Source organism: Nomascus leucogenys, chromosome 10 (genome assembly GCF_006542625.1).
Source record: "Nomascus leucogenys isolate Asia chromosome 10, Asia_NLE_v1, whole genome shotgun sequence".
Classification (NCBI taxonomy): domain Eukaryota; kingdom Metazoa; phylum Chordata; class Mammalia; order Primates; family Hylobatidae; genus Nomascus; species Nomascus leucogenys.
This window is the reverse complement of record NC_044390.1, coordinates 29398951-29405321: the sequence shown is the minus strand read 5'-3', so window position 1 is coordinate 29405321 and position 6371 is coordinate 29398951. Positions and strand designations below refer to the sequence as shown.

The 6371-nt window shown below is 43.9% G+C and overlaps 1 pseudogene; it reads left to right on the top strand.

Annotated features, from left to right (window-relative positions):
* Positions 1–379: 379 nt before the first annotated feature.
* LOC115837056 lies at positions 380–851 on the top strand (annotated as a pseudogene).
* The last annotated feature ends 5520 nt before the right edge of the window (positions 852–6371 follow it).

The following is a 6371-nucleotide window of genomic DNA, read 5'->3' as shown; positions in this document are numbered from 1 at the left end:
ACTTCCTTGTCAGGCTGGCCTTGCCACACTTCTAGGATTGTTTCTCTATCTGTCTCCTACACACAGCCAGGCCACACAGGCAGGTTCCTACTTAGTATTTTAGTATGATTTCAGAAACACTGAGAAGCTAACAGTACCATCTCCTTCTCCAGGGCTACCGCACTGCCCATCTGCAGGGGCACAGACAACAAGATGTGACAGGTGCCCCTGGGAGAAGAGGCTCTGTCTCTCCTCTCTCACAATACACTACTAATTCCTTACATACTCCCAAATGCCCCCAAATACACCAGCCTTTCCTTCTGCATTTAGAAAATTTTAAATGCAAATGACCTTCTAAAAGATCATATTCGGCAGACAGCGACAGACGGAGCTGCGGACCGAATTGGAACCTCTGGCTTAAGAGTGCTGATGTTTCTTCAGTATTACCTCAGTGAGCAGGGAGATCGGGTCTATACACTGGAGAAATTTGACCCGATGGGACAACAGACCTGCTCAGCCCATCCTGCTCAGTTCTCCCCAGATGACAAATACTCCCGACACCGAATCACCATCGAGAAAGGCTTCAAGGTGCTTATGACCCAGCAACCGCGCCCTGTCCTCTGAAGGTCCCTTAAACTGATGTCTCTTCTGCCACCTGTTACCCCTCAGAGACTCCGTAACCAAACTCTTCAATCTGTGAGCCCTGATGCCTTTTTGCCAGCCATGCTCTTTGGCATCCAGTCTCATTATGGTGATTGATCATGCTTGTGCGAGGCAATCATGGTGGCATCACCTGTAAAGGGAACACGTTTAACTTTTTTTCTCATATTTTAAATTACTGCAAGATTATTAAAGATAAAATGATTTGAAAAAAAAAAGATCATATTCACACTTAGAGTCAAATCTTTTCCTGATGATATTTAGGGGTGGGAGTGGTAGGGGAGTGAGGGTGGAACACTTTGTGGCAGCCAAAATCGAAGGAGAATTTGGAGCATAGAAAAAAGTACTGAGGCCACCAGGGACAGGTATTGCCCATGTCTGACCCCTTATGCCAAATTTGGGCCTGGTTTTCAAAGTCACAAATACTCAAACCAAGGACAAAATAGGTTGAAATATAAGACACTGCTTTCTTTCCTTGTTCTTCACTTGTAACATCCCCCCCCACACACACACATAAAATTCTGACATGCTTTAGAGGGGAAAAAAATGATTCTTATAATGCCAAACCATCATATATTTTCTAGTTCTCAGAAGATTGATTATAATGTGTTCACATGCATATCATTTTAAGGAGACAACTCAAGTTTCAGAAAAGAGGCATTCCTTGGTCATGTTCATAAGAAAATATAGCCTGTCTTTCATGAATAAGATGGGCTTCATTTAATATTCATTAAAGCGTGACTTACTTTCAGCTCATAAATCTTGAAAACAGATTCTGGCCCCCAGTGCACTGTTTTCACTGGCTAAGTCACTTTTTCTTTCCCTGACACTTTATAGTTTGTGTTTAAATATGAGACACAGCTAGTTTTGCCAGTGGGGGTTTCTGGTTTGACTTTACAAGAAAACACTGAATAAAATCCTCAAAGACTCACAACAGGTGTTCTATTTTCACCTCATGGTGAAATAGTACATTGTGTAGTAATGAAAAGAGAGTGCGAAAGGTAAGACAATGAAATATCGAACCCAGCAGGGTAGAAGATCTGAGATTTGGCTGGTTGGAAGTTTTAGAGCAGCTGTCATATTTGAAAGACTAAATGCACATCTCTATAAATGCACTTAGTCCATCTATCCCTTTTAAAGAAGCCCCCATTGTTAATGACATAAGCCTGATAAAGAATATTCAAACTCAAATTGCAGACAGAGTGTGTCTGACAAAGTTTTGGGGGTGATGCTGGCAAGAGAATGGCCATTTTTAACAGAAAGAGGATGCAGATCTCATTTTTATTTGGGGGATGCAGACCCCATTTTTCTGTCTGTTCACATCACAGGTATGGACTAACACTCTCTGTGGCCTAAAAACCAACCAAATCAAGTTTCTATCAAGGCAGAAGAGCTGGACAGCCAAGGAATTGAGCATAAAGGACACTCTACTGTGACAGCTAGCCTTGACTTGACATGTGAGTAATGCCCTCCCTATATTGGGCTTAACTTCCAGGTAGCTCTTTAACTAAGGGAAATAATCAAAATAAGAACGATGATGACAATGGTAGCTAAGATTTATCAACTGCTTAATCTGGATCAGGCACTATTCTAAGCACTTTACTTACAGAAATTAACTTAATCCTGACAGCAGCCCTATGTGCAGGTACATTGATTATCCCCATTATACAGATGAGGAAACCAAAGCCTGGGGAGTTAAATGACTGGCTCATGGTCACACCATTAGCAAGGAACAAGCCAGGATGAAACAGCTAAAGAGGAAAGTTTTGGACAGGCTCATGACTACACATCGTCATGAACAATACGTAGCCTTTTGTTAACGTTCTCTGCCGTTAGGTGTCAGGAAACATAAGACCTCAACCAATCTTCATACACAATGAAGAGATATAAGAAGATTTGGTAATCCAGGAAATCTTGAAAGTGCTTCAGAAATGTTTAACCTATTTCAAAAATTTTAGTTACTCTGAGCACACTATTTCTCATTACAGAAAGTGCTTAATAAACTTCTGTATGCTCCTATTACTATTTTTCATGCTCTAAGTGTACTGTTCATGTAATCCTCACATAAATCCAATGAGGTGGGTGCCATTATGATCCCCCTTTACAGATGTGGAAACTAAGAAAAGGAGAGGCTAAATAATGTCCCAAGCTTACACAGTTCAGACATGGTTTTCCCAGGATTCTAACCTGGACTCAGTACTCAGGGAAAGGATACATCTGTTGTGTTCATTGTTCAACTACATACCTGGAACATCCATATGGTGAGTAATAATGAATAATTGTTGCTGAATAATTGTTGTTTAACAGTATTTGTCAAGCTGAATTAATATTATTATTAGACATGAATGTGAGTACCCAAAGACTCTTGTTTCCCTGATTACACATAAATCTTTATCCCTTTTGGTGTCTCAAACCAATAAATAATTCCAAGGGGAAAAATTCTATGTTCCTAACTAGTAGGCTCTTATTCTCTTCTCTCTCTGCCTACTAAAAAAGCCTACTTGTGGCCAGGTGCGGTGGCTCATGCCTGTAATCCCAGCACTTTGGGAGGCCGAGATGGGTGGATCATGAGGTCAGGAGACTGAGACCATCCTGGCTAACACAGTGAAACCCCGTCTCTACTAAAAATACAAAACTTAGCCAGGCGTGGTGGTGGGCACCTGTAGTCCTAGCTACTTGGGAGGCTGAGGCAGGAGAATGATGTGAACCCGGGAGGCAGAGCTTGCAGTGAGCTGAGATAGCACCACTGCACTCCAGCCTGGGCAACAGAGCGAGACTCCAACTCAAAAAAAAAAAGAAAAAAAGCCTACTTGTTTTTTCAAGGTTTAGTGTTCCCTTCTCTGGAGGATTTCTCTGATCAGTGCAACAAACTTAGTTATTTTCTCCTATGTGCTCTATAACCAGAGATTTTTACATTTAAATATGCATCCAGGCCACGCACAGTGGCCCACACCTGGAATCCCAGCACTTTAGGAGGCCGAGCCAGCTGGATCACTTGAGCCCAGGAGTTCAAGACCAGCTGGGGCAATATGGCGAAATCCTGTCTCTATAGAAAAACACAACAATTAGCTGGGCATGGTGGTGACCACCTACCATCCCAGCTACTAGGGAGGCTGAGGTGGGAGGATTGCTTGAGACCTGCAGGTCATGGCTGCATTGAGCCGTGATCACGCCACTTGCACTCCAGCCTGGGCAACAAAACAAGACCCTATTTCAAAAAAAAAAAAAGTGCATCCAAGCTACCTGGGGATCTTGTTAAAAGACAGATTCTCATTCAGTAGGCCTGGGATGGAGCCTGAGATTCTATATATATATAATATTTTTTTTTTTTTTGACAGAGTCTCGCTCTGTCCCCCAGGCTGGACTGTAGCCCAGGCTGGAGTGCAGTGGCGCAATCTCGGCTCACTGCAAGCTCCGCCTCCCGGGTTCACGCCATTCTCCTGCCTCAGCCTCCGGAGTAGCTGGGACTACAGGCACCCGCCACCGCACCCAGCTAATTTTTTTGTATTTTTAGTAGAGATGGGGTCTCACCGTGGTCTCGATCTCCTGACCTCGTGATCCACCCACCTCGGCATCCCAAAGTGCTGGGATTACAGGCGTGAGCCACCGCGCCCAGCCGAGATTCTATATTTTTAACATCCACTGATGCCGATGTTCTTGGCCTTGGTGCCACACTTTGAGAAGAGGAAAGCTCTGCGTCACTTCATTGCATGAGGGTCAGTTGAGGACCTCACTTGCCTTTCTATACTGTGAGTTCCTTGTGGGCAGGAGCTCTTTCTTACTCTTCTTCATATCTGGCACAACTTTCTACTTCAATTATTTTGAAGCATTCCCGAAATAAGAGGAACCTGTTGGCTTCTCACCAAAATCCTGGAATTGGAATCTGGAGAACCAATTTCATTATCCTGCTGTAGGCTTGGAGAACTTGAAAAACTTACCCAGAATTAGCAGGTTATCCCAAGCTCTTGCCAATGGTCAGATTTGTAAATTTTATCTGCTCCAGTTCTCCCTTATGAGCCTAGCATCATTCTTAGCCAGTAGAGCACTCCCGAAGGACTCTGGGGAAATGGGCATGTGAGGACATCTTAGGTGGTCACAGTGGATGGGGAGTGCCTGGCAGTTAGTGAGCAGGACCTGTGGTACTACTGTGCAGGGCAGTCCAACACGAGAATTGTTTTGCCCAAAATGCCAGGAAGGGAAACTCACAGAAGATAAGATTATGCCCAAATTTCAGGCTTGGATTTTCCAGCAGCAGAGAAGCAGCACGGCTAGCGGTTAAGAGCCTGGACTGAGATCCAGCACCTGTCCCTATCAGCTCAATGGCCATGAACAAGTGACTTCACCCCTTTTCTGTTCCTTCCTCTGCAAAATGAAGATGTTAAAGATCACACCTATTTCACCAGCTGGTGGAAAGTTTTAAAGGAAAAATTGCATATAAAGTATACAATGAGCTCTCAGTAAATACGACACATCATATTGTCACTAACACATTTTTTTGTTTTGCTTGTTGCTCATTTCAAACATGGTAATGATTGGAAATGGTCAAATTATTGATCATCTCCCATCTAAACAAGAGAAAAGCCATTTTGTCAAAGCCAGCCTGGCTGGAGAGGTAATGTTTGTCTCCAGAGTCTGTTTTGGGTCCTGTTTCTCCTCTCACGACCCATCACTTCCTTCTTCAAGCACCACTTTCCTTCCTTCTGGAGCCCTTTGGCTACCCAGGAGCACCATTTCAGCTCCAAATGGGGTAGAAGTAGGGGTAGGGTGGAGTTTGACCTCCCAGAGCTAAGTGCTCTGGTCTTCTTCTCTTCCTTTGATAAAACTCGCCCAGTATATTCCTCTGAAACTGCTGCTACAAAAGCATAATACCCTCCCAGGGAACTTATTTGTATTTTGGCAGAGCCCTATACAGATACAATCTCTTACCCAAGAAAAAACTCAAATGGGGAGGGGTGGGGTGGGGAAGGGGTTACTCACTAATGTATGAGCCCTTTTTCTGGAAAGCTCTTTTTTCCTTAGACATCTGATGAACTCCTATTCATAATTTTGTATAAACTTCAGACGTGATGTCTTCTGTGAAGTTTTCACACCTCCAACCCCCACCCTTGCCCCATCAAAGTTAGGCAGATGCTCCTCTGTGATCTCATCCCAAGCAGCACATGACTCCACTGCATTATGTTGTAATTCTTCACTTTCCTATGTAACAAAGTGTCCATTCACCCCATCCCTTTTAAGGTTCTCCTTTCTCTGATGAATTTGAGGAAACGCGGAGGAGATTGCCTGCTTTGAGTCAGCACAGGCTGCACCCAGCTTCCACACCCCTCTACTCATTCCCAGTTGCCTTTGAGATGCCAGGCGACAGTCCTCCATTCCTGCTGCTTTGTTATGCAAAGCCAAAAGCTTTCTCTGAATCTGCTTCTCTCCTTCCAGACCACAGGCCCAGCCCCAGAGGAGGAGAGGCCGACTACTCAAAAAGAGTAGTTCAACGTTTAATTTTTAAGTCAAAGAGCCATCACACCTGGGTAACTCACGTCCGTCTCCTAGTATGTGAAATGGTGAGAATCAGTTTTTGTTCCAATAGCAATTTTTCTCTTCTTTTTGCCCTTACTTGTCCAATCCCCAGCTCTGAACCATCCATAGTTCTCTCACCCAAACTAAGCCAGGAGTGATTTGAAGGCAGGGATTGTGCCATATTCATCTCTACATCTCTAGGCACTAATAGGGTGCCTGGC